The sequence below is a fragment of the Lotus japonicus genome, chromosome 3 (assembly GCF_012489685.1).
Source record: "Lotus japonicus ecotype B-129 chromosome 3, LjGifu_v1.2".
Classification (NCBI taxonomy): domain Eukaryota; kingdom Viridiplantae; phylum Streptophyta; class Magnoliopsida; order Fabales; family Fabaceae; genus Lotus; species Lotus japonicus.
In genome coordinates, this window is record NC_080043.1 from 57,324,279 (window position 1) to 57,342,104 (window position 17,826).

A 17,826-nucleotide genomic window follows, 5' to 3' on the forward strand; every position below is an offset into this window, starting at 1 on the left:
AGAACGACCAAGTCTACCAACCCTATCCGTCCTCCCCTCGCAACCGCAGTACGCTCCGATGCTGGACTCACGGGCTTAGGGCCCGAACCCTGATCATCAATGATCGCAACAGAGGGTGCACTAGACCCTGCCGAAGGCACTCCCACTGGAATCTCCTCTGAGGGATCCTCCTCCTCTGAAGATGACGGTGGCGGCGGTGCTCCTCCGAATCCTGGTCCGCAGTGAACGCCCGGTGGCAAGTTGAAGCTGATAGAGCATCGCCTCAACACTCCTGACCTCAAGAGTCCTCCACTGTCCACGTGGTCCTTGTAAGACCTGGATTTTCGAAACTTTATTGTCGTAAAGCTATAATCTGACTTCGTGCCTTTAGGATTTGTTGTCACGGATGTCATGAGGATCGTTGCTGTCAAATCTGTTTTCAGAACTGATAACTTTGAAGTTTTGAGCCTTTATTTTGGACCAAAATGCCCCTGCGTAGTCGTATTTCGACCCGATTGTCCGAAAATTGTTCTGACAGTTTCTTTGCCTTAGTTTTACCCTAAAACTACCTTGTAAACTGATTTGATCGAAGAAAAAGAGCCGAAGCCCTTTTCTCCTTATGGCCGTGGGTTATTTCCTAGGGGGGGGGGTTTCGTTTTCGAAAACTTGTCCTTTCGTACCCGTTTGTCGTATTCTGAAGCTTTGATGCTTTGTCTATCGTTTATGTATTGTTTTGCGATCGAACTAATCGATTTTGTTTGAATTCTGCTTTGTTTTTCTCCGAGGTTCAGTTGGAGGAACTTTGGAATATTCAGAGCAACTGTTTGAGGACAACCTTGATTTCGAAGCTGGAACAGCTCGAGGTTAGGGCAACTTACTATATATTAGCTATGAATGCATGATAGGCGTCGATCAATTCGACTTATGCTTTACTTTGATGTTGATTATGTTGATGAACTGATGTTGTGATGTTGTGCTTTGTTGGATTGTGCGTTTTGACGCGACTTCGGAGTGGAGATTCATTGATCTGGTGATCTTTGATGTTTCGGGTTGGATGAGCAACCCTAGGCAAGTCCAAATGAGGGGTTTGAGACTTAGCCTGTTGGTATTTGTTGGTTTACTTAGACTTTCCCCGGGAAACTTCTTTTGGGTGGTTGGTTTTCGGAAAACCTAGAATGAATAGAATTTTGTAAACTAGAGACTTTGGGAGACTTAGACTTTGAGAAGTAAACTCATAACCTGACTAATTCAATTCGAAACGTTTTTACTAAATGAATAGTTATAGGAGAACTAAAGGGGAAAACATTTATGAAAGACGGGGAAAAGTCGACCTTTGTTGTGGGTTTGGAGAGTTATCGGAATTGGGGAAAGCCACTAAGGTGAGCTATGGTGATGATTGAAGTCATCGAGTACTCTAGTACTCTTGGGGAGTGTTGTGGAGCCGTGTTGTATTGACCGACACCTAGTGCTCTTGTTGTTTGGGCTGTGTTGTATTGACCGACACTAGACCCTTGTGTTTTCTTGTTGGAGTTGTGTTGTATTGACCGACACTTACTCCGAGTTGTGTTGTATTGACCGACACTAACTCATTGGGTTGTTTGAGATTGGGTTGTGCGCTAGACACTTTCGTGGTAAGGACGATTCGTTGTTTGGCTAACCACGTTGCATTCAATCGGGTGAATAACGGGAATGGTTCACCTGTGCATATCATGGTGAATAACGGGAATGGTTCACCTTGCATAAATGATGAATAACGGGAATGGTTCATCATTCGGTGAATAACGGGAATGGTTCACCAAGGATGAATAACGGGAATGGTTCATCCAGGATGGATTTCATCCAGGATGGATAACGGGAATGGTCCATCCATAGTGAAAATGCTTCACTTGTGGCGAACGGGAACGCGTCACAAATCCGGATTCATATTGTGCATTTCACGCATACATTCATGCTGACTGAGACTGTGTGCTGTTTGTTTATTGAAGCAATGTTAGAGCCATAACATGCTAGGATTACTTATATGCTTATATAACAACTTATATATATATATACCCTGTCACATGTTGTGAGTATATGTACTTATTGCTGTGAGTTGACCCTAGCGCCTTGGCTTTGTTTGTATGTTTGTCTTTGGGCGGTCGGCCTGCTGCCAGATGTCGATGGCCGACTGGTTCCCGACGGTCTCTCCCTCGGGGGGGATCAGATATGAGTTGCTGGATAGGGATGCCCCCACCGCTTGGGTGATCGATGTGGCTGGTCACCGGGCGACGTATCGGGGAAGGGTCATGGAGGACCGGACTGACGAGCGTGGACGTCTGACGAAAGGAGTTCTATGGCGCATGGAGTTGAGCTTCAACTTGCCGACTTCAGATCGTTGTGGGTTTGGCACTGGGAGGTTAGGTTTGGGCAGGTGACATTTTTTGTGTAGAGCTCTGATCGTTAGTGTCTTTTTGGGACAGGGTAGGTTCCGATGTGTGGCTTTTTGTGTGGTTCTTTTGAGGAGGATCACAGAGAGTCTGTCGGAGTATAGGGGTCTTCCTTTCAGGCCATTTTTGAGTGCCGACTTTCTCTTGGATAACTGTATTTTGATACTTTTACTCACAGTTCTGGTTTGTATATTTGCCTGCGGGCGTACTACTTTAGAGTCACTGCGGCTTCGCGTGACATGGAGTGCAGCCGAGGCTGTACAGATGTATATATATTTGTATATCGGTTAGTTTAGGGTTTGGGTGTTGTCTCTACTTCTTTATCGCTTTGATTTAAAGGAAAGAAAAAAAAAAATTACCTGTTTTCCGCGTAAAGTTTATTTTTGGTTACTAAAGTGACACCTGGAAGTCGGGGTGTTACATTGTGGTATCAGAGCTTAGTCGAGTCTTTTGGGAGTCTTTGGGGACTAGGTCTTCTGTGCTAGGTTGTGTGACTCTGCAAAGAGTGAAAATTGATTGTCTGCAGGACGATTTTTTCGTTCTAATTGATTGCATGGTTGCTTAACCATATGTAATAGTTTGGTGCTATTCTACGATTAGGACTAACAGTTTTCTTGGGGGTAACAGACGATGGTGAACACGAATCAGCTAGCGGAGATGATGGCCACCATGGCCCAGGCAATGACTAACCAAGCAAATGACAATGCTTTGAGACGTGCTGCGGAGGAAGCGCGTGATCAACACCAGCGTCAGAGGGAGGCGACTTTGGATCAGAACAAAGGTTTGAATGACTTCAGGAGACAGGATCCACCTAAGTTTTCGGGAGGTACTGACCCGGACAAAGCGGAACTCTGGATAGAGGAGATTGAGAAGATCTTTGGAGTGTTACAGACTGCTGAGGGAGCCAAAGTGGGGCTGGCAACCTATCTGTTGTTGGGAGATGCTGAATACTAGTGGAGAGGCGCCAGAGGAATGATGGAGGCAAATCATGTGGAGGTGAACTGGAATTCTTTTCGAACTGCTTTTCTCGAGAAGTATTTCCCAGACAGTGCTCGTGACGAGCGTGAATCACAGTTTCTGACTCTGAAACAAGGAAGCATGACCATTCCGGAGTTTGCTGCCAGGTTAGAGTCTCTGGCAAAGTACTTTCGGTTTTTCCGTGATCAAGTTGATGAACCCTACATGTGTAAGAGATTTGTGAGGGGATTGAGGCCTGATATTGAAGATTCGGTGAGACCATTGGGGATCATGAGATTCCAGGCATTGGTTGAGAAGGCAACTGAGGTGGAATTGATGAAGAATCGGAGATACAACAGGGCTGGAACAGGAGGACCGGTGAGGTCGACACCACAGAGTTTTCAGGGAAAAGGGAGGTTTCAGGCGAGGAAGCCATATCAACGTCCTGCGGGGAGAGGGTTTACCCCGGGATCTTACAAGCCTATGGCTGCTGCTACTTCAGGAGGGTCGGGAAGCCGTACCCCAAATCGTGAAGTGACTTATTTCCGTTGTGGAGGAACGGGGCACTATGCAAACAATTGCACGAGGCCACCAAGATGCTACAACTGCAATAAATCTGGGCATCTGGCTACGGAATGCAAGGCACCGAAGGTTGAACCGTCTGTGAATGCTGTTAGTGGGAAGCGCCCAGTGGCGAAGGGAAGAGTGTATACCATGGATGGAGAAGAGGCTGAAGGAGCTGATGGTTTGATCAGAGGAGAATGTGAAATTGACGGTAATCTTCTAACTGTACTCTTTGATTCTGGTGCAACTCATTCATTTGTCTCTAAGGATTGCGTATCAAGACTGCATCTGCCTATTACTACTTTGAGTTTTGATCTTATGGTAACTACACCTGCTAGGACTCTAATTGCTAATGCCGCATGCATGCACTGTTCAGTAGTATATAAAGATAGAACTTTTCATGCCAACCTAGTATGTCTACCCCTTAAAAACCTAGATGTAATCCTCGGGATGGATTGGTTATCCCACTACCATTGTCTTTTGGACTGTAGTCGAAAGAAAGTGGTGTTCCCAGACTCGGATCTTTTCGAGTATCTTTCTATTAACCACATTAGTGCGTCGTTGAGCGAGGGCACTCAGAAGTACTTTTCATTGCTAAGTCTGGAGGGGAAGAAGGAATCGGATATTCAAGGTATTCCGGTGGTTCGAGATTTTGCGGATGTTTTTCCTGGAGATGTACCTGGACTGCTGCCTGTACGCGATGTGGAGTTTGTGATCGACATTGTACCCGGAACTGGACCGATTTCGATTGCACCTTACCGTATGGCACCTGCGGAGTTAGCGGAGTTGAAATCTCAGTTGGAGGATCTTTCGGCAAAAGGATTCATTCGACCAAGTGTTTCACCGTGGGGAGCGCCAGTGTTGTTAGTTAAGAAGAAAGACGGAAGGTCGAGATTATGTGTGGATTATCGACAACTGACAAGGCGACGATCAAGAACAGATACCCGTTGCCGAGGATAGATGATTTGATGGATCAGTTGCGAGGGGCTGCTGTATTTTCGAAGATAGATTTAAAGTCAGGTTATCATCAGATCAGAGTGAAGACTGAGGATATACCGAAGACTGCATTCAGAACACGCTACGGACACTACGAGTACCTAGTGATGCCGTTTGGAGTGACAAATGCACCTGCTGTTTTCATGGATTACATGAACCGCATCTTTCATGAATTCTTAGATCGGTTTGTGGTGGTGTTTATTGATGATATACTAATATACTCGAAGGATGCAACGGAACATGAAGGACATTTGCGCCAAGTTCTACAAGTGTTGAGAGAAAAGAAGCTGTATGCGAACCCTTCCAAGTGTGAATTCTGGCTGAAGGAAGTTAATTTCTTAGGCCACGTTATCTCAAAGGAAGGCATAGTTGTGGATCCGGCGAAAGTAGAGACTGTTTTGGCTTGGGAGCAACCGAAGACAGTGACGGAGATCAGAAGTTTTGTGGGTTTGGCTGGATACTATAGACGCTTCATTGAGGGATTTGCTAAGATTGTTGGACCTTTGACTCAATTGACGAGGAAGGATCAACCTTTTGCATGGACAGAGGCGTGTGAATCAAGTTTTCAGACTCTGAAGGAACGATTGACGACGTCACCTGTGCTTATTTTGCCGCAACCGGAGGAACCTTATGAGGTTTATTGTGATGCTTCGTATCAAGGCTTGGGATGTGTGTTGATGCAACATCGAAAAGTGGTGGCTTATGCTTCGAGACAGTTGAAGACTCATGAGAAGAACTATCCGACTCATGATTTGGAGTTAGCTGCCATTGTGTTTTCGCTGAAAATCTGGAGACATTACCTCTATGGTTGTACTTTCACGATATTTAGCGATCACAAGAGCCTTAAATACTTGTTTGATCAGAAGGAGCTGAACATGAGGCAACGAAGATGGATGGAGTTCATCAAAGACTATGAGTTTACGTTGCAATATCACCCTGGGAAGGCGAATGTAGTTGCTGATGCTTTGAGCAGAAAGATGCATGTCTCGTCAATGATGGTTAAAGAGCTGGAGTTGCTAGAACAATTTCGAGATATGAGTCTAGGTGTGACACCGTCTGAGGGAAAGTTGAAGTTCGGTATGATCAGAATTGCCAGTGGACTGATGGAAGAGATTAGAGAGCAACAACTGCAAGATGAGTTTCTGCTGGAGAAGAGGAACTTGGTAAATCAAGGGAAAGACCCGGAATTCAAGATCGGAACGGATGATATTTTAAGATGCAAAGATAGAGTTTGTGTACCCAACAATCCAGAATTGAGAAGGCTGATCATGGATGAAGGACACAAGAGCAAATGGAGTATTCATCCGGGAATGACAAAGATGTATCAAGATTTGAAGCTGAATTTCTGGTGGCCAGGAATGAAGAAACAAGTGGCCGAGTATGTAGCTGCATGTTTGACTTGTCAGAAGGCCAAGGTAGAGCATCAAAGACCTGCTGGTATGCTACAGAGTTTAGACGTGGCAGAATGGAAATGGGATAGTATATCCATGGATTTTGTGGTAGCTTTGCCAAGAACACAGAAGAAACACGATTCGATTTGGGTGATTGTAGATCGTTTGACCAAGTCAGCGCATTTTCTACCAGTGAGAACTACCTACAATGTGGAGAAGTTGGCCGAGATCTATGTGGCGGAGATTGTGAGACTACATGGAGTTCCGACAAGTATTGTGTCTGATCGGGATCCAAAGTTTACTTCGCACTTTTGGGGAGCTCTTCATGATGCGTTAGGAACCAAGCTGAGGTTGAGTTCGGCGTATCATCCACAAACGGATGGGCAAACAGAGAGAACTATTCAGTCGCTAGAGGATCTACTACGGGCTTGTGTGCTAGATAACAGAGGAAGCTGGGATGATCTTCTGCCATTGGTTGAATTCACCTACAACAATAGTTTCCATGCGAGCATTGGGATGGCACCGTATGAAGCTTTGTATGGTCGGAAGTGTAGGACACCTTTGTGTTGGTATCAAGATGGGGAGAGTTTGTTGATTGGGCCAGAAATGCTGCAACAGACGACTGAGAAGGTTAAGCAGATCAGAGAACAGATGAGAGCTTCACAGAGCAGACAGAAGAGTTATGCTGATCAGAGACGTAGAACCCTAGAGTTTGAGGAAGGTGACCATGTGTTTCTACGAGTTACTCAGACTACGGGGGTTGGACGAGCTATTAAGTCAAGGAAGCTTGCGCCAAAGTTTATTGGGCCTTATCAAATCACTCGACGTGTTGGACCAGTTGCATATCAGATTGCACTACCGCCATTTCTTTCCAACATTCATGATGTATTTCATGTGTCGCAGTTGAGGAAGTACATTCCAGACCCGACTCATGTGATCGTGCCAGACAACGTTGAACTGAAGGATGATTTGACTTTTGAGACACCGCAAGTGAGTATTGGGGATAGAAGGGTGAAACAGCTGAGGGGAAAGCAGATTCTGTTGGTAAAGGTGATATGGAACAAGGATACGGGGGATGCTACATGGGAATTGGAAGATAAGATTAAGGAATTATACCCCGGACTTTTTGCTGAACTCTGAGTTTCGAGGACGAAACTTTCTTTTTGGAGGGGAGTATTGTAAGACCTGGATTTTCGAAACTTTATTGTCGTAAAGCTATAATCTGACTTCGTGCCTTTAGGATTTGTTGTCACGGATGTCATGAGGATCGTTGCTGTCAAATCTGTTTTCAGAACTGATAACTTTGAAGTTTTGAGCCTTTATTTTGGACCAAAATGCCCCTGCGTAGTCGTATTTCGACCCGATTGTCCGAAAATTGTTCTGACAGTTTCTTTGCCTTAGTTTTACCCTAAAACTACCTTGTAAACTGATTTGATCGAAGAAAAAGAGCCGAAGCCCTTTTCTCCTTATGGCCGTGGGTTATTTCCTAAGGGGGGGGGTTTTCGTTTTCGAAAACTTGTCCTTTCGTACCCGTTTGTCGTATTCTGAAGCTTTGATGCTTTGTCTATCGTTTATGTATTGTTTTGCGATCGAACTAATCGATTTTGTTTGAATTCTGCTTTGTTTTTCTCCGAGGTTCAGTTGGTGGAACTTTGGAATATTCAGAGCAACTGTTTGAGGACAACCTTGATTTCGAAGCTGGAACAGCTCGAGGTTAGGGCAACTTACTATATATTAGCTATGAATGCATGATAGGCGTCGATCAATTCGACTTATGCTTTACTTTGATGTTGATTATGTTGATGAACTGATGTTGTGATGTTGTGCTTTGTTGGATTGTGCGTTTTGACGCGACTTCGGAGTGGAGATTCATTGATCTGGTGATCTTTGATGTTTCGGGTTGGATGAGCAACCCTAGGCAAGTCCAAATGAGGGGTTTGAGACTTAGCCTGTTGGTATTTGTTGGTTTACTTAGACTTTCCCCGGGAAACTTCTTTTGGGTGGTTGGTTTTCGGAAAACCTAGAATGAATAGAATTTTGTAAACTAGAGACTTTGGGAGACTTAGACTTTGAGAAGTAAACTCATAACCTGACTAATTCAATTCGAAACGTTTTTACTAAATGAATAGTTATAGGAGAACTAAAGGGGAAAACATTTACGAAAGACGGGGAAAAGTCGACCTTTGTTGTGGGCTTGGAGAGTTATCGGAATTGGGGAAAGCCACTAAGGTGAGCTATGGTGATGATTGAAGTCATCGAGTACTCTAGTACTCTTGGGGAGTGTTGTGGAGCCGTGTTGTATTGACCGACACCTAGTGCTCTTGTTGTTTGGGCTGTGTTGTATTGACCGACACTAGACCCTTGTGTTTTCTTGTTGGAGTTGTGTTGTATTGACCGACACTTACTCCGAGTTGTGTTGTATTGACCGACACTAACTCATTGGGTTGTTTGAGATTGGGTTGTGCGCTAGACACTTTCGTGGTAAGGACGATTCGTTGTTTGGCTAACCACGTTGCATTCAATCGGGTGAATAACGGGAATGGTTCACCTGTGCATATCATGGTGAATAACGGGAATGGTTCACCTTGCATAAATGATGAATAACGGGAATGGTTCATCATTCGGTGAATAACGGGAATGGTTCACCAAGGATGAATAACGGGAATGGTTCATCCAGGATGGATTTCATCCAGGATGGATAACGGGAATGGTCCATCCATAGTGAAAATGCTTCACTTGTGGCGAACGGGAACGCGTCACAAATCCGGATTCATATTGTGCATTTCACGCATACATTCATGCTGACTGAGACTGTGTGCTGTTTGTTTATTGAAGCAATGTTAGAGCCATAACATGCTAGGATTACTTATATGCTTATATAACAACTTATATATATATATACCCTGTCACATGTTGTGAGTATATGTACTTATTGCTGTGAGTTGACCCTAGCGCCTTGGCTTTGTTTGTATGTTTGTCTTTGGGCGGTCGGCCTGCTGCCAGATGTCGATGGCCGACTGGTTCCCGACGGTCTCTCCCTCGGGGGGGATCAGATATGAGTTGCTGGATAGGGATGCCCCCACCGCTTGGGTGATCGATGTGGCTGGTCACCGGGCGACGTATCGGGGAAGGGTCATGGAGGACCGGACTGACGAGCGTGGACGTCTGACGAAAGGAGTTCTATGGCGCATGGAGTTGAGCTTCAACTTGCCGACTTCAGATCGTTGTGGGTTTGGCACTGGGAGGTTAGGTTTGGGCAGGTGACATTTTTTGTGTAGAGCTCTGATCGTCAGTGTCTTTTTGGGACAGGGTAGGTTCCGATGTGTGGCTTTTTGTGTGGTTCTTTTGAGGAGGATCACAGAGAGTCTGTCGGAGTATAGGGGTCTTCCTTTCAGGCCATTTTTGAGTGCCGACTTTCTCTTGGATAACTGTATTTTGATACTTTTACTCACAGTTCTGGTTTGTATATTTGCCTGCGGGCGTACTACTTTAGAGTCACTGCGGCTTCGCGTGACATGGAGTGCAGCCGAGGCTGTACAGATGTATATATATTTGTATATCGGTTAGTTTAGTTGTTGGGTGTTGTCTCTACTTCTTTATCGCTTTGATTTAAAGGAAAGAAAAAAAAAATTACCTGTTTTCCGCGTAAAGTTTATTTTTGGTTACTAAAGTGACACCTGGAAGTCGGGGTGTTACAGTCCTCCATGATGCGCCCCGAATACGTCGCTCGATGGCTCGCGGGGTCAACCACCCACGACCCGGGGTCGTCCTGATCGATCATCTCGTACCTAATCCCCCCCGAAGGGTGGACCATGGTGAACCAGTCCGCAATATTCATCTGACAAAAGGCGTTGTCCGCCAAAGCACACACAGAAGACGCGAGGGTCAACTCTAAAGAACTATGTAGATAATAAACCCAATAGGTACAAATAATAAATAGCCACTTAGGCTTATAACTAGAGATGTCATTCCTAGGGTTGCATGTTCCATATCGAACGTAAATGACAACAATAACAAATAGCATGTTCCAAATAGGATTGACAAATAACAATCACACTCGACAACTAAATTAGTATGTATGTTGCATGATATGCAATGCAGGTTAACCCAGTCAACCAATATGCAATCCGGAACGGATGGACATCATCGGATCAGCCCTTCACCAGCCACGGTGGTGCCATTTCGGCCCGTGATGCCTCTTACTCCAACATCATCATGTAGCCAGATCAGCATAAAACCCGAAGGCCTGCCATTTCGGTCTGCTACTAAGAGTCACCTAGCAGCGCTCTTACGCGGAAATCCTGGTCTTATAACCAATTTTGGAATCCGCCGTGGTCCGGTATCTCGCCGTGTTTAAACCACTTAATGAGTGCATGCAATGCAGTGATTAGCCAAACAACGTCTCCGACCTCACTCGACACGTCGCCACGTGTTCTAGCTAAATTAATGTCTCTAAAAGCTTACCCTAAGGTAAAGTCGATTCTGCGACAAAATACAATAATCATTAAACGAGTGCAACCACTCACGATGACTCTTCGGGTCATCAATACTCTCACAAAGTCTCACGCTTCAGTGAAGTTTCATACTCTCACAAGGTCTCACGCCTCAGTGGAGTTCCATGCTTTCCACAAGGTCTCACGCCTCAGTGGAGTATCACGCATTCACAAGGTCTCACGCCTCAGTGAAGCTTCTCGGCTCATCCCTTGGATGGCTAACAAACTGCTCAACGAGCGAAGGAGTACCAACATACTCAGAACTTACCAAACTCCTCAACACTTGGATCCGACGACACTCCTCGTTTTCCCAAAACTATGATTTGACTTCCAATGCTTTCCTTCGAGGTTGTTATCATTACTTAAAGATTTTGAGGTTATTTAAGGTCTTATGAATTTTCTTTATAAAATAGATTCCATTTTGTCTTATCGCAAGTCTTATACATTTGCAGGATCTGAAGGTATGAAAAACGGTAGAAAAGGGGGGTTTGAATAACGTTTTCAGTACAAAACTTCCACCTTAAAGATTTTGACAAATATTTCAAGAACTTAAGTGCTAAAGATAAGAGATAGAGAAGCACACAAGGATTTTATCCTGGTTCACTTGATAAATCACTCAAGCTACTCCAGTCCACCCGTTAAGGTGATTTCTTCCTTCTTAGAATGAAGGCAATCCACTAATCAGGTAAGAGTTACAACTGCACTTGAAACCTACAAGTGACTAACAATTACACTGACTTAGCTCACACTAAGATTCACTCTCTTAGTCTTCTCTAGGATCCGATCAACCTTGATCTCCTAAAGGAACTAAACAAACTGTTTATCAAAGAAATGTTTACAAGAGATTTGCTTCTAAAAAGCTAATAGTAAACTCAATGAATTTCAGATGAAAGAAAGCTTAGAATATTTTGAATATGTCTTGCGCGTATGTGTTACTTCTACACCGCTTCTTTCAATCTTCAGCCTCTATATATATACTCCAAGGATTAGGGTTGAGCGTTGCATGGGAAATGCTACCGTTGGAGGGCAGTTCTGGAAAATCCAGCTTCTGCTGTGGCTGAGAACGTTAGGTAGGTCGTCAGGAAGGTACACTTGCTTTTGTACTTGGATAGCGACTTGACCTTTTAACCTAGGAGACTTCTGATCAGGGGAATACTTCATATTGGAACTTGTGAAGCCGGTTGATCAGAGTCAGAGGGAAAGCACAGATCCTCTGACCATTGTATCTTCTGATTCTGAACTCAGAGGGAAGAACATGGCCTTCAGAGTTTCTTGCTTCTGGACTTCAGAGTTTCCACTATTCAGCTTCTGGATCTTCAGAGTCTTCTACACCATCAGAACATCTGAACCTTCAGTGTTTCTTGGTTATCAGAACTTCTGGATCTTCAGAGCTTCTAGCGACTGAGTCCACATCAGAGTTTGTATAGCTTCAGAACTTCTGAAGCTTTTCCACTGTTCATACTGAACATGGTGAATGCGAAAGCGTTGCTTGGGTTACTCTTTATACACAGTGCTTCTGATTTGTGTGAGATTGAGTTGAGGTCAGAGCCTGTAAATAGCACACTCAGAAAAACACGTTAGAGTACCACAATTGTTCATATCAAAAGGTTAACTTGTAATCATCAAAACATAGAGTTGTACTACTCGATCAAAACTTGATCTTACAATCTCCCCCTTTTTGATGATGACAAAACTAGGATTTTTGATGAACAATTCTTAAACATTAAACTGAATTCACTCAGAGTTTAGAGATATAGAATAAGACTTATCCTGATGTGAATAGTTTATCTTGCTCATTCTGAATTCAAGTCACTGCTTGATTCTGAGCTTAGCTCCCCCTGAATCTAATACTTGATGAAAACGTTAGTAAAGTCTAGATTCTGAGCTAAATGATGTAAGAGTTCAGAATGAAAAACTTATGACATAGATGAAAAACGAATAATCAGAGCGCATAAGTGATCAGAGTCATGGACAAGGTATCAGAGTCTTGGGTATCAGAGTCAACTTAGAATCACTTCAGAAGAAGTGAAATGTATTCCTTGTATTTGCCCAGTGACACATCTATGGTCATGAAGGTGGAACTCTTAAAATCTCCAAAAGAGAAATAAATCACACTAACACATCTTACACATCAAAAACTGGGTTTACTCCCCCTTTTTGTCATAAGCAAAAAGCCTGGGGTGTGAAAAACTTAGCTTGAAGTACAAGGTACTCCCCCTTAGAGAAGGTCTAAGTTTAAAGAAAACGAAAACGATGTAAGAATCAGAGTTAGGCGATATAAATAAAAGAGTTAATGCAAGGGATGAACGTTTACCACCGGTCAAGTGAGTAAATAGAAGGGTCAGTTACCAAGAACTTAACCTCGAGAAACTGTAGGAGCATTAACTTGCAGAGAGAAAGTGAAGCCTATAAAAAGCGTTGGAGAGAAAGGTAAGCTTCACACCTCGAACAATTATTAGTAAAAAAGAATGGCATCATACAACGTAGCACTAGAAGAACTGAGGAAGAAGGCCTTTGAAGAGGACTTGTTCCTGAACATCAGGCATCCAGAGGGTACAACGACCATCTCGGAGCTAACACGGACACTGCTGGAAGAGGACCAGCGTCCAGAGTTGGAGAGAGACCTGAAGGAATTTCTTGCCTTCGTGGAGGAGGTGCAAGAAATCAGCCGGCTTGAACTCAAGCTGCTGGAAGAGAAAGAGTGTTTAGAAGAGAAGCTCAAGACTTCAGAAGAGATTCTGGAGAGGGATGAGCTAAAGAACAGGCTCAGCAACATCCAGCATGTACTGGAGCGTCTGGAGAAAGATAGGTCAGAGCAGCGCCAGGAGTGCAGAAGAATGAGGAGAGATCCTCCATTCTAGACTTTATAGGGAAGTAATGTATGATGTAAACATAAAAAGATTATGAATAAAACGAGTTTAGCAAACATATGTGACACAAGTATATAGATATGCATATATAATCACAACCGAACAAATTAAAAAGGAAACAAAGTTTAACAAAAGGAAAACAAAGTTAACGAAAAAGAAGAGATCCTAAAACTAAGGTTTGTCAGTGCGTCGCAGAAGTTCCATCATCATGTGCTTCATCTCAATCAGCATGGATTCATGAGTGTCAAGACGTTGTTCCATGATGTCGAGTCTGGATGAGCTTGGCTGAGTAGAACTGGAAGGAACATTCTGAGCAGCTTGAGGATCTGGAATGGAAGCAGAAGCAGCAGGAGTAAACACAACTGGTGCAAGTGCTTGGCATCTAAGAGCTTCAGCCTCAGCTTCAAGTCGCTCTGCCTCAAGTCTGGCTTGTTCAGCTTGAGCTGCTGCCTGACGTGCAGCTTCTTCTACTTGTTCTTTCTTTCTCTTGGCTTCTTCAATAGCTTCAAGAAGCTTATTTCTCTGTTCTTGTTCATGAAGAGCCACCCTTCGAGCAAACCTTTGCTTTGCAGCCTCAATGCTCTGACTTCCCTCTGCATGCAGGAGCTGCATCATAATTGGAACTTGAGCCACTAGCCAAGTGCTCAGATTGTTCCACTCATCAGCCACACTTTCAGCATTCTCACTGAGGTCAGTCTGACCGTGCACATTGCGGAGCCTCAAGGAGGCTTCATGATAGAAAATATTGATGCACTCAGAGAGAGATGTGGGTTGAAGGTGAGTATAGGGAATTATGGAGAGGTTGGTTTCAGGAGAGGCTGGGTGATTGCTGCTATGAGCTTCAGAGACACCTTGTGGAGAACCAATGTTAATCATGGGAACATTGGGTTCAGAGGTTCCAAGGTGAGGGTCTGAAGTTTCAACCAGAGGATGAGGTGATCTAACCGAGGATTGGTTAGACACTGAATGTTCGGGTTCAGGTTCTGGTTGAATAGGCTCTTGTTGGTCAGGGACATGGTGAGCTTGTTGAACCAAGGGGTCTGCCTCTTGTAAAGGATTAGCCAAGATAGGTTCATCTGGGTCTACTAGACGTTCAGGTCTAGGGCCAGGATATCTCCTAGGGCTTGGACAAGTTAGGTAATATTCTTCCAAGGTAGACACCTTTTCTTTTCTAACCTCCATGAATTTTCGAATGGATTCAGAGTTATTGGAGGGAGAAGAATCAGCAACATTGGTTGGGAAGGATACAGGTGTAAAGGCTGTTGAAGAGTCTGTATCCGTGGTTCTAGCAGCAGGACGTGCTGATGCTCTGGGAGCAGAGTGATCAGACGTTCTGGGTTGTGGTTCTGTTTGGTTTGGCTCGGGTTGTTCATGGATGATTGGTTCAGAAAGTAATGGGTCGTACGGAATGGTGAGGAGAGAGGTTGGTTCTTCTGACCTAGAGGGTTGGTTCTGAAGCAAATTCCAGAGAGGTGCTTCAGTAGGAGAAGGTTGAAAGAAGGAAGATCTTGGGGAATGTGGTGGAGTGGTGGTTTGTGCGGCTGGCTGGGATTCAGGAATAGGAGTGAGGGGATTGGAGGAGTGTTTGAGCATAGCAGAAATAGGGAGTGCAACAAATAAATTCAAATCATCATCAGAAGCAAGTGCAGGCTTACTTGAATGTGCTGATGATCGAGTCACTCTGGCAGGAGGTTCAGTCCTTCTGACCACTTCAGCAGCTGGTTCCACCCGAGTAGGCTTCACCACGATTCTGACCTTCTTCTTCTTCTTCTTTGGAGGACCATCCTCACTATCACTGTCATCACCATCATCAGGCTTTCTCTTCATCTTCTTGACCAGAGGGACATCAGATTCCTCTGAGGATTCTTCCAGAACCATCTTCCTCTGAGCTTTCTTCTTGGGAGGAGAAGGAAACTCTGGAGCTGGCGGCAGTCTGCTGAAGAATTCATCAAGATCAATTTCGAATCCTTGAGCCCTTAGGTCTTCAACATAGCATCTGATGGCGTCAGGATTGTCTGCTTGAGTCCACAGAGGGTAGTCATTCAGAGGCATCCTTCTGCTTCTGATCTCAGAAGATGTGTCTTCATGAGCAGGAGCAATCTTCTTCTGGACCAAACCCATCTTCTTCAGAGAATTTGCAGTGAAGACATCACTGACAATGGTGCTCAAATCCTCTGTGCAACCAGCATTGATCAGATCTTGAATGAGGCCACTCTCAATCAAGAGATCAGACAACAGTCTCCCAAAGGGGATATACTTGATTGCTGACTTGATGGAGGCAGTAGTCCTAGACTTCCGGATACATTCCTTCAAGTAGGAGAACAGGAAGTAGGGAAGGCAGATCTTCCTCTTGTCTTGGATGAAGAACAACATCGCCTTCTGGTTGAAGTTGATGTAGTCTGGGGAACTGCCCTTCGGTCTCTGGTTTATGCAGTTGAGCAGGATCTTGTGCCAGATCCTGAGTTTGGGGTGAAGGTCCATCACCTTGTAACTCGTCTTGCCCGGTTTGTAAGTGGTGTACAGGGCCTGGTTGGTTTTGTCTTTGGTGCTGGGTTTCAGCTTCGACTCAGTGAATTGGAACCGATACCCATAAGCAGTGTCTGCACCTAGCAGATTCACGAATGACTTCTCCGTGATGATGATCTTTCTGCCAAGAATGTGAGAGACCACCTGAGTATCATCGCAGTCTGCGTGCTTCCAGAATTCCTTTACCAGTTTCTCATACACCGGTCCTCGAAGTCGGTTGAAGTAGTTTCCCCAACCTTGAGCTTGGACTTCAGGACGAAGATCATACCCATTTGCAGCCAGGTTGTCGAGGTCGAATCTCCATTCTGCCAGGACTTGAAGTTCCTCAGGAACAAATACGCAGTGAACGGCACAGCCCCGTTCTGCAATTGGAACAATCTGCTCTTGAGCTTGAACTTGTTCTTGTGCCGGGTTCTCAGAGCCCCTTTGACCCGTTGCTAGACCAACTACCATGTGAGGGAACTGAGGTGCATCTGCATTAGATCTTCTGGTTTGTCTTACCATTTTGAAGAGGTTGAAGGTTTGAGGTAGAAGATGAAGGTTGAAAGATGAAGAGAGATCGAGAGAGAAATCGAGAAAAAGGCGGTTTTGAAAAGCAGAGAGAGCGAGAGTGAAAACCGGAAGTGAAAGATTACGTGTGTGTATAGTGGGTTTTATCAAATAACCGTTGTTGATTCAAAAAGCACTTTAAGATCAACGGCTGAAAATTAAAGATAGATAGTAACAGTAAAATACACAAATCACACACAGGAGATAAGCATATCTACACGCAATCATAACAGACTGTCACACGGGCACAAGGAACTATGCATCAGAAATTCTGACACACGTGTTGTTGTCTCAGCTTCAGAGTCAGTACCAGTGGGCACACACACTCTGATTGAGTTACCTTCTGGACTAGACATCTTCTGATCAAGAAGTATCATAGTCAGAGGTTCTGATCCATCTTCACTCTGGACAAAAGTCCATGTTTAGATTTTTCAGAATAAAATTAAATCTATCCTCTACTAAGGGCTTTGTAAAGATATCTGCCCATTGATGGTCAGTATCAACAAACTTCAGAAGAAGTACGCCCTTCTGTACATAATCTCTAATAAAGTGATACTTTACCTCAATGTACCTCCTTACTCAATGAGATTGCAACAGTGTTATCACAATAGATTGGGATATTGCTCTCAAGGAATCTGATAATCCTCCAGCTGATGTTTCATCCAGAGCATCTGAGTGCTGCATATTGCTGCTGAGATATATTCTGCCTCTGCAGTTGATAGTGCAATGGTTGATTGCCTCTTGCTTGCCCATGAGACTAGATTGCTTCCCAGAAATTGACAATTTCCGGAAGTACTTTTTCTCTCTGTTCTATCTCCAGCATAATCAGCATCACAATAACCTGAAAGCTTATACTCTAATGTTTTCTTATACATCAAGCCAAGGTTAGTGGTGCCTTTCAGATACCTTAGGATCCTCTTAACAGCAGTTAAGTGGGTTTCCCTTGGATCTGATTGGAATCGAGCACATAAATGAACACTAAATAGTATGTCTGGCCTAGATGCAGTTAAGTATAGAAGTGAACCTATCATGCCACGATAGAGCTTCTGACATACTTTACCACTTATATCTTCTT